This window comes from Grammomys surdaster, unplaced genomic scaffold, assembly GCF_004785775.1.
Source record: "Grammomys surdaster isolate TR1022 unplaced genomic scaffold, NIH_TR_1.0 136, whole genome shotgun sequence".
Taxonomy (NCBI): domain Eukaryota; kingdom Metazoa; phylum Chordata; class Mammalia; order Rodentia; family Muridae; genus Grammomys; species Grammomys surdaster.
This window is the reverse complement of record NW_021604594.1, coordinates 3,844,558-3,862,107: the sequence shown is the minus strand read 5'-3', so window position 1 is coordinate 3,862,107 and position 17,550 is coordinate 3,844,558. Positions and strand designations below refer to the sequence as shown.

The 17,550-nt window shown below is 38.9% G+C and overlaps 1 pseudogene; it reads right to left on the bottom strand.

The window, feature by feature from the left end:
- Positions 1–4,404: 4,404 nt before the first annotated feature.
- Positions 4,405–4,815, bottom strand: LOC114617420 (annotated as a pseudogene).
- Between the last annotated feature and the right edge of the window lie 12,735 nt (positions 4,816–17,550).

Sequence of the window (17,550 nt, the reverse complement as noted above, 5' to 3'; positions counted from 1 at the left end):
CATAAAGTGAAGGTACTTCCTTATTTAGAGCTAAATCAAAGATCCCAATGAACTCAAACGATAAGCCTGTTTCAATCAGACCTTAAGAAGCAGTCCTCAAGATGGTGGCTCATGCCAGTGATACATACATGTTCCTTGTCTGACTTTGCATTTCTAGCTACTCTGGATATTGATGGAAGTAGGGCTCATCATTTTTGATGTTCTTTGAGGAATAACTGCTATAAAGTGTATTTTGTTTAGATTAAGCAAGACATTGTAGAAAAGCCTTGGTCTGGAAATTCTAGTTGAGGTTACATGGACATTATAGCCCATTCTGTCTTAAATGGTCTGTGATCAACTATGCATTTGACACACTGCAATAAAAGATTGTTTTCCAACACCTTTGGTAGTTTTTGCACAGCTTGGTCTTTGAAAACTTGGTTCGAATTTGTTCATGTTAGCTGTAATCTTACAATACAATTTTTATTCTAAACTCTGTCATCCTTCTTGTTTTGCATAATTTTATGTTTTGCTACAAGTTTGCTAGCACTTCAATGCAAGTATATCACTCCATGATAATTTTATAACTAATTGAGAAAGCATCCCTTGGTCCCTTCCTATTATTCCCAATATGGAAAAATCATCTGAATCTTGGTTGATGGGCGTGAGATGAATATAATATATAGAAACAAACTGGTTCAGTCAGTGAAGATAGCTGGAGGGATTTTTTTTCAAAATACTTTAAAAACCCATTTTACTGTTTCTTCTTCTGAAATCACCCCAGTGGTGTTTTTGAAAATTAGCCATTCAAGTTTGATTGAGCACATCCAGTTAAACTTACCATGTGAAGGCACCATTTTCATCAGAACTCTTTGCAAGCCTTCCAGCACACTGAGCTGCTTCTTGTGAACTTCTACATTTTGTTTTTACTTTTCAGATTTGGTGTTTCACAAAATAATTTTAGTATACAATTTACTCAATAATATATATTTGAACAATAATGAAGTCTTTAATGGGTTTTCTTCTTGTTTTCCTTTTCAAGAACAACTACAATCAATTTCTAAGTATTTTGGCTATCTTTTGGAGGTGCTTCAACTCATTAAATATCTTTTTTTCTTGTTATTATGAAATTATGGTAAGTTCATAAGAACTTGTAAAGAAATGTATAGGAGCTTCCACTCTTCCTTTATCTACCTTATACAATGTTAACATTTTGTATAACTATAGTGCACTCTCAGACATGTGTTTTACACAGGTGTGTGTGTGTGTGTGTGTGTGTGTATGAAAAGTATTAAACCCAGTGTAGAACTATTATAGGAAAATGAAACTTGAGTTTCAAATAGTTGGCTTACATATGGATTTTAATCTCAATAGAATAGTTTCATAATAACATTTCAAAGATTTCAACAGTATACTTCTCTAATTGTTGCTAAGATTATCTACTGTTCTGGAAAGCTGTTATCTACCATGGCAACTATGGAACCCAACTGGTGATCACAATAAGAAGTTCTTGACAGCAACATTACTCAGAGTCAAAGTTCAAGTAATTAGTTTATTCAGAGCAGGACAGTGGCCATCATTTAAGGATGTGAGGAGAGTACAAAATTTCTGTCACAGTGAAGAGATAATTAACAAGAGCTATGCTAAAGTTCAGTTCTCAGAAATAAATAATGCTCCACTCTCACCCAGGAAAGTATTTTCAGTAGGGACAAAAGCAGAAAGACTTTTGGAAGCATGATGGTTACAACATGGTTGTCTGCAGAGCCTCAGGATTTAACTGGCACAATCAGGGCTAAAAGGAGGCAAAGATGAAGGCCCCATCTATCAGCATGAGAAGTTTTATCTTCTAATATGCAGCAATGCCCTGGCCAGTAATCATTTAGACATTGCAGATGGATGTTGAAGGTAGAAGTAGCACGTCCTGTGCACTAACTTACAGACAATGCTGATATGTATTCATTGTCATTGAAATTCCAATAACCAAAGAGAGTGCACTTCTGTTATCGGCATTGCATAGGTGCGGTAGCTGAGTCTATGTGGTTTTGTAGCACGGTAAGAATTTTGTGCTGCAGCACTGACTCCATATGCTTTACACAGGAGCCAGCTCTGTCTTCTAAGGTATTCTGTAATCATAGCAATGTAGGGCTGGGGAATCATGATCAAGGCATGTCAGAATTTCACAAAGATGCATAATTCTTGGAGTTTTCTTGAAATCCTTAGAAGTCATTGCCAGAGTTTTAGGGCTAGACTGGAAGGAATTGAAAAACAAGAATGACTTATATGAAGATCATATAAGTCTTGAGTTTTATAGTTCCCATATGCATCTTTTTGCCATCATATATATCCCTCCATAAGAAGATGTGCACCAAAAGAGATGATTGAAATGACTAGTTCTTATGAATACTTATGTGTGTAGATTTATAGCTAGTCACTAAAGCAAAATTTCTGATCTTCTGGAATTTTAAAGTTTTTATCTACCTAATAGATTATTTATTTTGATAAATAGTGTTTAGTTATTATAATAATCCAATCCAGAAAAAGTACCAAAATGGTTGAGTGACTGCTGTATAAAAATACTATAACTATCATGTTAAAAATACTGTAACTATCATGTTAAAAAAAGACCCAATCTATGACATAAAAATTATTGAATCACTACTTCTGAGGCTAGGGAGGTCCTTTGTGTATCCTTTAGGAAGTGAGAATGAGGAAACTGTGTGTGTGGGATAAGAGAATATGCATAGTAAGTTCTTCTTTCTGGTGTATTTAAGTTTATTTGGGGCCTTTGATCTTCAGTGTGGAAGTTTAAACTCTAGGCTTTATTTTTCTCTAATGTTCTTATATTCTTACATGTAAAATCAGTGTTTAAAGATTTTCTTTTCAATGTGATTTGTTCTCCCCTATACTTAAATAGCCTCTATCACCAGCTCTTACCAACTTTCCATATAAGGAGTTAAGAGTAAGCATACCGATGATGGGCAATGACAGTGAGAATGTCATCAAGTGACATGCTCAGAAGATGGCTGTTTGATTGATAAACTACAACTGATCTCCGAGGTACTCTAGTTATTTTACCCTATAGGCCCATTTACATTAGGGAACACTGCTATGAAAGTGTATCTGCAAGTGCATAGTTCTTAGTAAATAAAAACAAATTCTGACTGTGTTTTGGATGAGTTGTGTGCTTTAAAAGTATTTAAGATTGATTTTGTACTTATCGTTGGCATGTGATTCCTAAAATATGAGAGGGGAAATACCCATGGACTTTGATTTATAAATGATTTTCTACAACTACACAATAAATGCATAATCTACAATGAGTCCTGCAAATACAGCAGTGTGGATACACTGATAGTGTGTGGCATGTTTGGCTGAATCTTAGGCACATGTAGAGGATATGGGTGGATTGAAATAGCATATCCTGTCCCACAAGTATGTGATTTTGAGCAGACATAGGCTCACTAAAGAAAAAGGCAATGTTCAAGGAAATTCTGTTTTGCTCCCCAGACTTCCTGCTTGCTTTAGATCCTTACCCAAGAGTATTTCATGGTACAGAGGGAGCTGGCAGTTTAAGTGAGCATGCCAACAATCTAGAGTTTTAGTATGCAATGGCCATGGAGCTCCAGTGTTGGGGTTTGATCTTTCACAGATGAAAGTAGGTGCTTCTCAACTTTAGTGCAATTTCTTGTCATTGCTAAACTAAAACTAATCATTCTGTGGTGTATGAGCCATGAATACATCAAAAATCAGCATCAAAATATTTTTTCATTAAATTTCCTCAAATGAAATCACAACTACTTATTCATATATTCTAACTCTAACTAGAATCTTCACCTGCATCATTGACCATGAATTTTGCCTTTCTGGGTTGAGGTGTTAAGGACATTTAAATGTTTTAATGGTTCTTTTATGTATTTATATTTCAAATGTTATCCCCCTTCTGGGTTTCTTCTTCACAAACTTCCTACCCCATCTCCCTTCCCCCTGCTTCTATGAGAGGGCTCACTTCTATGAGAGGGCTCCCCCTTCCACCCACTTCTGCCTCATCACCCTAGCCTTCCCCTATTATGGAGCATTGAGCCTTCACAGGACCAAGGGACTCCCCTACCATCAATGCTAGATAAGGCCATCCTCTGTACATATGCAGATGGAGCCATAAGACCCTCCATGTGTATTCTTTGGTTGGTGGTTTAGTCCCTGGGAGCTCTGTGGGGGGGGGTCTGGTTGGTTGATATTGTTGCTCTTTTTATGGGTTGCAAACCCCTTCAACTCTTTCAGTCCTTCCCCTAACTCCTCCATTGGGGTCCTCGTGCTCAATCTGATGGGTGGCTACAAACATCTGAATCTGTATTGGTCAGGTTCTGGCACAGCCCCTCAGGAGACAGCTATATCAAGTTCTTTTTTTTTTTTTGATTCAATAAAATTTTATTTTCCCAAATGTACAGCTGACTGAAACTGCTCACGCATCTTCAGAGCAGCCGGGGCGTCTCCACCCTTTGTGTTTCTGGTGTAAATTACTTGGGCTCTGTGCTTTGAAACCAGCTTGATAAGTCCTTTACTAAGTAGCTCCTGAAGGGCTGCCCTGGCCAAGGAACCTGGAATCTTCAGTCTCTCAGAGACCACAGCTGGAGTAATAAGCTTGTAGTTGGGAATTTCCTTACAGAATTTGTCGTATATAGCTTTGTCAAACAGGACGAGGTTGTTCAGCTTGTCCCGAACGTTGCCTTTGGACCACTTCTTCTTTTTGGCCTTGCCACCAGATTTATTTACGGTGTCTTTGTCTTTTTTGGCCGACTTTCCGGCATCTTTCTTCTTCTTGTCTTCTTTGGGCGGCATGGTGAAACTCAGAGAGTAGTGTGGACCACGGCAGCCTCACTAAGATGTCGGAAAAAAAGCGTTATATCAGGTTCTTGTCAGCAAGCACTTCTTGGCATCAGCAATAGTGTCTTGGTTTGGTATCTGCATACGGGATGGATCCCCAGTTGGGGCAGTCTTTAGCTAGCCTTTCCTTCAGTCTCTGGTCTACTCTTTATCCCTGTATTTCCTTTAGACAAGAGCAATTCTGGCTTAATATTTGTGAGTTAGGTGGGTAGCCCAATAGAGTAGCCTCAGCAGGAAGCTGTGCCTAGCCTCTGGATATGGGCACTAAAGGTTTTCTTTCCACTTTGTTGAGTATTTCAGCCAATGTGTCATCCCCATTGGGTTCTAGGAGCCTCTTGCTTTCCTGTCATCTGGGACTTTCTAGTGGCTATCCCCAGTTCCCCATCCCCCACTGCTACACACCTCTGTTCAATTTCCAGACACTCTGTACATCTCTCTGTCTCCTTGAACACCTGATCCTGCCTCCCTTTTTTCCTTCCCCTCCTCTCTCCTTCCCAGGTCCCTCCCTCCCTCAACCTCCCTTGATTATTTTGTTTCCTCTTCCAACTTCTCTCTCTACTCCCTCTCCCTCTCCCTTCCCTCCCTCTCTCTTCCTCCCCCTCTCTCTTACACACACACACACACACACACACACACACACACACACACACACACACACCTTGCCCTTGTAGTACTTAGCAAAAGCACCCCATGCATTTTTAGGTGTGGAATGCATTACAGTCTTTTTTTTTTTATAAATAGGAATATTTTTTCCATTTTTTTATTGGATATTTTATTTACATTTCAGATGTAATCCCCCTTTGCCATTTCCCCTCACCCAGGAACCCCCTAGCCATCCCTCCTCCTCCTGCTTCTACGAGGATATGCCCCCACCCACCTTCCCACTCCCACCTCCCCCCCCCCAAAATACCCCCCACAGGGGGGGCCAGCCATCACTGGACCAAGGACTTTCTCACCCACCTATGCCTGACATTGTCATCCTCCCTTACATATATAACTGGAGGCATGGATCCCTCCCAATGTGCTCCCAGGCTGATGGTTTAGACTCTGGGAGTTCTGGTTGGTTGGTATTGTTGCTCTCCTCATGGGGCTGCAAACCCTTTCAGCTCCTTCAGTCTTCTCTCTAACTCCTCCATTGGGAAACCCCATGATCAGTTCAATGGTTAGCTGTGAGCATCTGCCTCTGTATATTTCAGGCACTGGCAACCTCTAAGGAGACAGCTATATCAGGCTTCCGTCAGCATGCACTTCCTGGCATCCACATCAGCATCTACCTTTGATGACTGCACAAGGGATGGATACCCAGGTGAAACAGTCTCTGGATGGCCTCTCCTTCAGTTTCTGTCCCACAATTTGTCTCCATATTTGTTCCCATGAGTATTTTGTTACTTCTAAGAAGGGCCAAAGCACCCACACTTTGACCTTCTTTGTTCATGAGCTTCATGTGGTCTGTGATTTGTATCTTGAATATTGCGAGCTTTTGGGGTAATATCCAGTTATCAGTGAGTGCATACTATATATCTTCTTTTGTGATTGGGTTACCTCACTCAGGATGTTATTTCCTAGTTCTATCCATTTGTCTAAGTATTTCTCAAATTCATTGTTTTTAATAACTGAGTAATATTCCGTTGTGTAAATGTACCACATTTTCCGTTTTTTGTCTTATTTATTTATTTATTTATTTATGGATATTTTATTTGCATTTCAGATGTTAACCCCTTATCCTATTTCTCTTCCCACCCCCCTTCACTCAGGAAGCCCTTATCCCATCCCCCCTCCTCCTGCTTCTATGAGGATGTGCCTCCATGTACCACTCACTCCCACCTCCCCACCCTTGAATTCCCTACACTCTGCGTCCAGCCTTCATGGAGCCATGGGTCCCTCCCAGTGTGCTCCCAGACTGGTGGTTTAGACCCTGGGAGCTCTGGTTCGTTGGCATTATTGCTTTCCTCATGGGGCCGCAAATCCTTTCAGCTCCTTCATCTTCTCTCTAACTCCTCCATTAGTAACCCCTTGATAAGTTCAATGGTTGGCTATGAGCATCTGCCTCTGAATATGTCAGGCTCTTGCAGACCTCTAAGGAGACAGCTATATCAGGCTCCTGTCAGCATGCACTTCATGACATCCACATCAGTGTCTACCTTTGGTGACTGCACATGGGATGGATACCCAGGTAGAATGGTCTACAGATGGCCCCTCCTTCAGTTTCTGTCCTACACTTTGTCTCCATATTTGCTCCCATGAGTATTTTGTTACTCCTTCTAAGAAGGACTGAAGCACCTACACTTGGTTATCCTTCTTCATGAGATTCATGTGGTCTGTGAGTTGAATCTTGGGTATTGAGAGCTTCTGGGTTAATATCCAATTATCAGTGAGTGAATACCATGTGTGTTCTTTTGTGATTGTGTTACCTTACTCAGGATGATATCTTCTAGTTCCATCCATTTACTTGAGAATTTCTCAAATTCATTGTTTTTTAACAGCTGAGTAATACTCCATTGTGTAAATATACCACATTTTTGGTATCCATTCCTCTGATGAAGGACATCTGGGTTCTTTCCAGCTTCTGGCTATTATAAATAAGACTGCTATGAACATAGTAGAGCAGATGTCCTTTTTATATGTTGGAGAATCTTCTGGGTATATGCCGAGGAGTGGTATAGGTGGGTCCTCAGGTAATGCTATGTCCAGTTTTCTGAGGAACCTCCAGACTGATTTCCACAGTGGTTGTACCAGCTTGCAATCCCACCAACAGTGGAGGAGTGTTCCTATTTCTCCACATCTTTGCCAGCCTCTGCTATCACCTGAGTTTTGATCCTGGCCATTTCTGAGTGGTGTGAGGTGGAATCTCAGGGTTGTTTTGATTTGCATTTTCCTGATGACTAAGGATATTGCACATTTCTTTAGGTACTTCTCGGCCATTTGAGTTTCCTCAGTTGAAAATTCTTTGTTTAGCTCTATACCCCATTTTTTAATCGGGTTATTTGATTGTCTGGAGTCTAATTTCTTGTGTTCTTTGTGTATATATTGGATACTAGTTCTCTATTGGATGTAGGATTGGTAAAGATCTTTTCCCAATCTGTTGGTTGCCGTTTTGTCCTATTGACAGTATCCTCTGCCTTACAGAAGCTTTGCAATTTTATGAGGCCCCATTTGTCAATTCTTGATCTTAGAGCATCCTGTTATTTTTGTTATTAGAGGTGGAAATACGTTTGTGTAACTATCTTCTTTTGGGATTGTTGGAAGATTATTTTCTTGCTTTTTTCTAGGTTGTAGTTTCCCTCCTGGTATTGGAGTTTTCCATCAATTATCTTTTGACGTGCTGGATTTGTGGGAAGATATTGTGTAAATTTGGTTTTGTCATGGAATATCTTGGTTTCTCCATCTATGGTAATTGAGAGTTTTGCTGAGTATAGTAGCCTGGGTTGGCATTTGTGTTCTCTTAGGGTCTGTATGATATCAGTCCAGGATCTTCTGGCTTTTATAGTTTCTGGTGTGAAGTATGGTGTAATTCTTATAGGTCTGCCTTTATGTGTTACTTGATCTTTTTCCCATACTGCTTTTAATATTTTTTCTTTGTTTTGTGTGTTTGATGTTTTGATTATTATGTGACAGGAGGTACTTCTTTTCTGGTCTAGTCTGTTTGGTGTTCTGTAGGCTTCTTGTATGTTTATGGGAATCTTGTTCTTTAGGTTAGGGAAGTTCTCCTCTATAATTCTGTTGAAGATATTTACTGGCCCTTTAAGTTGGGAATCTTCACTCTCATCTATACCTATTGTCCTTAGGCTTGGTCTTCTCATTGTGTCCTGGATTTCCTGGGTGTTTTGGATTAGGAGCATTTTGCATTTTGCACTTTCTTTGACAGTTGTGTCAATGTTTTCCATGATATCTTCTGCACATGAGATTCTCTCTTTTATTTCTTGTATTCTGTTGGTGATGCTTGCATCTATGACTCCTGATCTCTTTCCTATGTTTTATATCTCCAGGGTAGCCTCCCTTTGAGATTTCTTTATTGTTTCTATTTCCATTTTTAGATCCTGGATGGTTTTGTTCAATTCCTTCACCTGTTTGGTTGTGTTTTCTTGCAATTCTTTATGGGATTTTTGTATTTCCTCTTTAAGGGCTTCTACCTGTTTACCTGTGTTCTCCTGTACTTCTTTAAGGGAGTTACTTATGTTCTCCTTAAAGTCCTCTATCATCATCATGAGACGTGATTTTAATTCTGAATCCTGCTTTTCCTGTGTCATGAGGTGTCCAGGGCTTGCTATGTTGGGAGAACTGGGTTCTGATGATGCCAAGTAACTTTGGTTTCTATTGCTTGTGTTCTTGTGCTTGCCTTTCCCATCTGGAGTGCTCACTGTGTCTGACTGGAGTCTGTCTTTTCAGTTATCTTGCTTGTGTCAGAACTCCTCAGAGTCCAGATATCTCTGTGATCCTGTGATCCTAAGTTCCTGGGTGGAAGAACTCCTGGGACTCAGGCTGCCTCTGAGATCCTGAAATCCTGCTACTCTGAGGGCAGTGGTTCCTCTAGGATGTTTCAGGATATGGTGTCTTCACAGGAGCAGACCAGCTAGGTGTTCACTGGTTTGAGTGGAGTGACTCCTCTAGAATGACTCAGGGTATGTTGTCCACTGCTCTTCAAGCAGCAGCTTTTCTAGGATGGCTCAAGATAAGGTGTCTCCACAGGAGCGGACAAGCTAGGTGTCCGCCTCAGCCAAAAGGCGCGTTACAGTCATTACACTGTGGGTAGATAGCAAGCAAATGTCCATCAGAGTGGTAAACATGTGTAGCTGGCGTTATGTATTTATTCCACAAATACAATTCTAGAGGAATATATCCTCTGGCAAGCATTCAAATGATTTTAATACAAAATTTAATGCAACAAAGCTGACATATTTTAGTACAAATTAATTAGATTAGTCAAATGAAATGGCCCGAGTCAGAAAAAAACAAAATGAATTGCATAGCTGAGACACTTTGCCATAATTTTTAGGTTATCAGTTCTGTTATTTTGTAATTTGAATTCTACATAGATCATTAAAAATCATATAAAACCAACTCCTGCTTCTTCTGGTTGATTATATAAAAATATGACAGTGAGTTCCATTTATTTTGAACATGAACAGAACATCACTTTCTGTAGTAAGAAAATTCTACTTTGTAAAATAAGTTTAATCATTTCAGTTTTCCTAATATGTTTATTCTGTGCACCTTCTGATCACATTATATATTTTATATGTTTTATGCATACATACAATTTTCTGTACAAGGTAAATCATTCCTCAGCTTGTTTTGTAAGTAATCTCTGTTTTACATTTGAAATTACACAAGTTGTCATCAATGTATATTAAATAGCCACACCCAGGAAAGTAGAAACTTCTGTATTATTAAAATAAGTGTAGATGTGTTGGCCACTAAAACATAAGACTTTTGTGGTTGAATTTGATCCCAGGGCAGGAGATCAGTGGTTAAGAGCACGGATTGCTCTTGCAGAGGAACAGGTTTCAATTCCCAGCACCCATATGGCAGCTCACAGAATATCCAACACTCTTTTCTGGATTCCTCATACACTGCAGGCACATGATCCAAAGACATACATGCAGACAGAACACTCACACAGGAAGAAGTAAACTTTTAAAAAGAAAAAAATGACCCTAACTTCCTGGTAGTAAAAACAGAGTGTAATATGATTACACATATAGTCTTTTGGGTTCTAAAGGATAATTCTGTTTCTTTAAATGTGTTCCAATATTTTGAATTAAAAGTAAAATAGAAAACAAACCTCAATCTGACCTACCAAACTGAAAATAGCCACAATGCAGACAGTCGGTAAGAGCTGATTTAATTAGAACTTGGTTTGACTGGCTCTGTTCCTCTCAGCATTTCTCTTTCAGAGTTGATTTTGTGTCACCCCTGTCATGGTCTCATACACATGGATGGTCTCTTCTTTCTTTCCATTTTACCCAGTAGTCAGCCTCCCATCTCCCTGGACTAATCATGTCATCAGTAGCCTACAGTTTAAAAAAAATGCTCTTGGTGGATTGCCTTTAGGCTTAATTTCTTCAATCACCCATGTTGAGAAAACTGATCATTGTTTGTTAGACCATTATGTGGTCAATTTTCTTGAGCATTTAGTGATACAAACACTACATATAGACACTCAGACACACACAGATATATAGACACATATAACTTCTAGGGATGTGATCTGTGATCTTAAAAACACTAACTTTTTGTTGTTGTTGTTTTGAGACAGAGTTTCTCTGTGTAACATTCACTGTCCTAGAACTTGCTTTGTAGAGTCTGATGGCCTCAGATTCACAGAGATCTACCTGCCTCTGCCTCCTGAGTGCTGGGATTAAAGCTGTGTGCTACTACTGCCCAGTTTGAAGATACTAAGTTTTAAAGAATATCGTTTTTTGTTAGAAGTCTGTGGGCTTTTCCAAAATGAAAGGCCATTGCCTTGAAATGAGATTAAAAATAAAAATTAAATATTTTAAAATAAAAAAAATTTAAGGCTGACTTGGTGATAATAAACTAATTTTGACATCACAGATTGTATCTGTATCCTTATCCCTATATCTGTCTTCTAGGACAGAATTTATACTTAGGCAATGGCTCATAATTTTTTAAGAGTGGCTTTTGTTTAAATGATTCTTTCCTTCTTTCTGTCTTTCTTTCCTCCATGTACGATAATCTTGGCAGGGTAATTAGTTCACTGCAGTAGTTTCTGAAATGAAGGTTCAGTATTTTCTGTGGTAGCAATAACAGCCAGTATTTTTAATATTTTTTCCAGATCATGATACCCAGTGTAATGCAGAATTAGTTTAAGACAAATTTACTTTAAGATCTAAGATAGAAAGCATAACTGGAAATGAATGGTTGCACCATAAATGTATCAACAAAGTTGCTCAGGGAAGCTTGGAGATGGCAAAGTGATGTCATTGCCATAGCAACTGCATCTCATCATCTTTATGACTGATGCTCTAATGGAATCCCAGACTGGGCTCATCTTACTGTCAGTACCTGGCTTTATTTTCCATCATATTTTCCATCACAAGTGCAAAGTAATGTTCCTGGTTTGACCCATTGTCCCAAGCTAGGTAGAGTGTTTCTTTGGCATGGGCCCAAAGGACAATAGGGATGCAATCTAGCTAAAATTACATATTGATCTCCCTTCACCCAGCATCCTCTCCAGTTAAATTACTCTTCTCTCCTCAAGGGGTGACTATGAGTTTGCAAAATTTACTCACTCAGCTTCTTGGGTGGAAATTTTTCGTCCTGTCTTCTGGTTTATATTCTTATACTTAAATACACCTCTTGTTACAAAAAGAACACAGAAATTTTAAAGTGATACCAGCAGAGACTGTCAGTAAAAATATTTTAAAGAGGATACATTAAATACTTGCTGATGAAGACCTCTAGTACAAAAATCACTACTGTGGGGGACTTGAATATCTTCTTCCTTATTCTCACTTTGTACAATAGTCAGTAACTAAGTTTTCTTTCTTCATCAATTTTTAGTAATTGCTAAGCCCTTTGAGGAATGAAGGAATATTGATGTGTTTTCCTTCTTTTGTGACTTCAGATGCACACACTTGAATTATCTGTATTTCTCGGCTTATGGCCCATACACGTCCTTCCCATAGTAGATTCCATAGGTGCTATATAGTTCTTTCACACTGATCCAAGTCTCACCAACCACTTCAGATACTTACTCACCTGGCAAAAGACACAGAAAAGAGGGCCGAAAACTAATGAGAATTACTTTCTTTGCCACACGTATGACTGATAGTTTCTTAGTAGGACATTATTGGATTTGAGTATGAGAGCTGTTACTTCTTTTCTCTCTTTAATGCTATAAAGCAATCTATAATGATAAAAAAGAACCTATCATTCATTGGATGTGATTCAAATCCCAGAGTGCTGTGGTAACTCAGCTTCTTTAAGCATTTTTACAGGTGCCTCATCTGGTGAGTCCTATCTAGTATTTTAGTGAATGTCAGAGTAGGTAGAATTAGCAAAGTCACATGAAATAGTCTGCCTTAATGAGTCTTACTCCTGTCTAGATTCCACAGTTGTATGGGAGTTTCCTTGACTTCATTTGATTTTGTCTATCCTAATGGCTATATCAAACAGGGCCAAATCAAAGTATGCTGGAAAAAAAATATCCCCTTGCAAATCTTACCTTTCTAGCAAAGAAGTTTCTAGGCCAGTGCTTCTCATGTGTTTTTATTTGTGACAATAAATAAGGACTGTATTTCTTTGTTAGTCCACCCATGCTATGGATTCGTATAGCTGAAATAGCTTCAAAGATGACACTGTGATGTCTGCTTTTATTCTATTCAATTAAAAAAAACGATGAGCTTGAGAAATTAGCTCAGTGAAGCACCGGCTGCAGGTCTTAGTCATTTTTCTACTGCTGTGATAAAAAGCTCTGATAAAATGAACTTAAGACAGAAAGTGTTTTCTCTGGCTGGCGGTTTGTGAGTATTGTCTACTGCAATGGAAAAGCCAATGTGTCGAAAGTTTGAGGCAGGTTGTTACACTGAATCCATAGTCAAGGGGAAGGGAGCAATGAACGCTGTACTAAGTTTACTTTTTCCCTTTTCTGTAGTTCAGGATTCCATCTCAGAGGGCACAGTGCTCTCTGCACTACAACTAACCTAATCAAGCTGTGCCCTCACGTGTATGTCTAGAGGCTCATCACCTGGATAGTTCAAAATCTCACCAGGTTCACAATCAAAAGGAACAATTAAACTGTGCAAGCTTGAGGACATGAGTTTAGAATCCACTACACCCATGTACAAAGCCAGACATGGCAGTGGACACCTGTTCTTTCAGCAATGAGGAAGCAGGGACAAAAAGGTCTCTGGGGCTTGCTGGACAGCCAGTCTAGTTCTGCTATCAAGCTCAAGGTTCAGAGAAAGATGTTCTCAAAAGGTAAAGTGCAAAATGACCATGGCAGAAGCCAGGAGTGGACGTCTGGGCTGCACATACATGGGTCCGCATCTGCCCACACAACCATTGCTCATGAATGCATTACAGGCTCAAAAATGCACACATGAGCAAGTACTTAACCTGTTCAGCTCATTTTACTAATAAGTTCAAAGTACTATGGAAAAATACTGATTTGGAAATGGGCCATATGGAAATAAAGTTTACAAGAACATTTGTTTAGGGAGAGGGGTGAAGAACAGTGGTAAGACCTGCAAAGCAGAGAGTAATTTCATTAAATAGATACCCCCACAAAGCCAGGCCCAACCATAAATAAGATGAATAACAATTTACATCCTGGGAAGAGAAATCTCCCTGAGAATTCCCTTCTTTTTCCTTTCTAGGTAAAAATAAATCACCCATGATATCTGCTGTTAGAAGTTCTAATCCAGATGCTGTCCTCTGAACTTATACGACTCAGACCTTTGAAGGGCCACTGACAAGAACATCAAACAGCTACAGATTGACATCACTAACCTGAAGAAATCCCTCATTTCATTGTCTGAAGAGACCTCCTAAAATCGCAAAGATCCTTATTGGACTTGATTTACTCTATTACAATAGAAAAGGCTGTGTACAGCTCTTGACTGTGTACAGCCCTTAAAGAATAAGGTTGCCTTTACATAGACAAGTCAAGGAGGGTTAAAGAGAGCATGAAATAGGTCAGTGAAGGCCCTAAGAAAAATCAGAGAGAGAAAGAGACAGATGAATGCTGGTACAGGAATTGATTTTCAGCCTGTCCAAGGTTGTCAACCCTATTTCCTCCCATCTTGGGACCATTATTTGGGTTCTTTTTGCTTTTTTCTGCTGGTCCCTGGCCCTCAAATAAGCGGACTAACTCTGTGATACAACAGATAAATAATTTGGTAGCAAAACCTATTCAGATACATTATCATAAGTTAGCTATGGAGGACCACGAGACTCAAGATGAGGTTGCAACTTTATACAGGGTGTTTCCAAAACCTATCTCCACCCATCCTAAAAGGGGGGACTTCTGCCCCTAGACCAAACAGAGAAGGGCCACCCAGAACCCCCTCTGACTGGCAATCTGAATTCTTGCGTAGGCTGTGAGGCTAAGCACTGCAAGGGAATATAAATAAAAGATAAAAATATCTCTCTGGGTTCCCTGAGGGACAAGCCTGACTGCATAGGGGTTGATGTCAAAAGTATCCCCTCTCCAGGAAAAGGCATTGGGATGGGTATGGCCCTCATGCCTCACTGGACAATGACAGGGGGACTGGAGCCATTACAAGGTCCCCATCAATTACTGGAGGTCAGGCTTCTATCCCTGCCTTCACAAGATTAGAATTGCCACAGCCCTTCTATAATTAGAGAAGGGAGGAGATGTCAGGGGCATCCCTGCTTACACACTGAAGGCCTAAGATCAGCCATAGGTCTAAAATCAGCAATAGGCTTGTGATACATGTATACTAACACCAAGTCTTGGGTCTCAGTGGAAAAACATTTAAACAGATGGCTATAAGCTAATGTAAACAGACAGCTTTTGTGGAAATTTATTAGCCTGAGTAGTCATAGACCTTGTAAATAGGTAGCCTTGGCAGACAATACCAACTTAGATAAGGACAAGCGAGTTGTAGGCAGTCGTAGTGACTAGTCCCCTGAACCTTCACCCAGCCGATACCTGGTTCTGAAAGATATCTGTATTCCCCCTGAACACCAACAGTCCAGTGTCATTCCCTTCTCCACATTCTGCCTTTCTGTGTTTATAACCCCTGTGTGAATAAATTGCAATTTGAGAAAAAATAAATTATCAAAAAAAAAGAAAGAAAGTAATTTCATTCCATTTCATTCAACTTAGATCCTATAATGGCTCAAGAACTTTTGGACAATATAACTCAAACCTTATACACAAAGGAAAACATTCTAATGATTTGCTTATAAAATTATTATGTTAAAAGATTTTAACAATTCATATAGAACTTGGCAAAAATCAAAATTCTGTTAATAGATGTACAATTATAGTAATTAATTGTAAAAATATTTGTAATAGTAAATTTTAAGAATCATATTACATATAAAAATTATATATGTATAACATTAAGCGAATACCAACTACTTGACTCATATAATCATGTGATTTGCCTATAAGAAGCCATGTAATTTGTATTTCTTCTCTGTTCTGGGTTCTGTTCTAGATTTTTTTTTTTTTTTTGTCTAGTTGGCAATCGCAAGGTTTGAAGCACTTCCTTTGTTCTGGCCTGGATGTCACCATCTAGTCTATCTCTTGCCTTTCTCTACATAATTTAACATTCATTTCCTTCAAGCCCCACTACAGGTATCATATTCTGAAGTCTATCTTGACTCAAGACTAGATTGCCTGTTATAGTCTTGGCAGTGCTTCTTATAATCTCCATAGAATTGTATTTATTTTAGATCAGTAACTTATGAAGTATCCAATCCACACATAGTTGGCACTGAAGTATCTGTTGTTTGAGTCAATGCATCCCAATAATTAATGTGGCAGTTACTTGGAAAAAATGTTCAGGTCAGCACTTATGACCTATTGATTAATTCCAGATCTCACTACAACCTCCTTAATCAGAGCACAAACATTTTCCTCTTTTATATCTTTATCAGTTTGGACACTAATGTGCAGAATAAATATTTGTTAGATAGTCTCAGGAAAAAACAGAATCTATTATCTATCATCTATCGATCATTTCTTAGTATTCTACTCAGGTCATGTAATGGGACTTGTGAAAAGGGAAGTGTTTTTAACACAACATTAGAACAAATTTGCATAGTGATATGGCTGTGTTTATTGATTTTCATGTTTTGGAAGTAATCTACAAGAAGCAGGAAACATGGTTAGGTACTAAAATGCTTATGTCACAAAAATATGCTCAAGAACTCCTGTGGAAAATCAATGTAATGAGAAATGTATATTTTACTATGTTATTTATAGTTAACTGTAAACCAATATGAAAAATTAAAGATTGCAACCCAAGTACCTAACCCTGGGAAGAGAAGGGGGAGCAGTCATTTACCTCTCACAGCTACAGCAGTGGCAATCCGAAGAGGTCTGTGTGAGTTAAGTCAGGAAATAAAAAAAAAACAAGTAGAATTATGCTATTGTTGCTGAAACACCCTACAAACGGGAGCATAGTTGACATTTTCTTGTACTCTATTCTTGGAAGGGGAAAAACTAGACTGGCTGCTGTTCATCAAAGATCTTTTCTACTAAAAAGATGAAAATCTGAGGAGAGAGATTATATAGAACTGCATTTTAGGATTCCTTAAATATATTTTTAGGTCCATATATAGTCCCTATTACTAGCTGTTTTTAAATATCTTACTCTGAAACAATTACAATGTTTTATTTTTTTTTTTGGAGACAGGCTCTCACTATATAGTCTAGGCTAACCTCAAGCTCATGGTTCCATGTATTTGGATTTATAGACCTGCACGAAGGCTATGCAATTTGTTTTTTCTTCAAGCAGGTATTGTGTTGCCAAGATAGACACACCCAGGCATAGAGTCTGGCTTCCTGGGAAACTGGCATCACATGCTCTGTGGAGTTTAGGATTTCCATACAAAAGGACAGCCCAACTTTGGCTAGCCCAAACTTTCTCCAAGATTTCTTAGAAAAGAAAGACTACTTTCAAACCCATTTAGAACTCCAGTGTAGTTTTTTTAAAGGAAGCACAGTATTCTTTTCTGTTTGTAATGTGA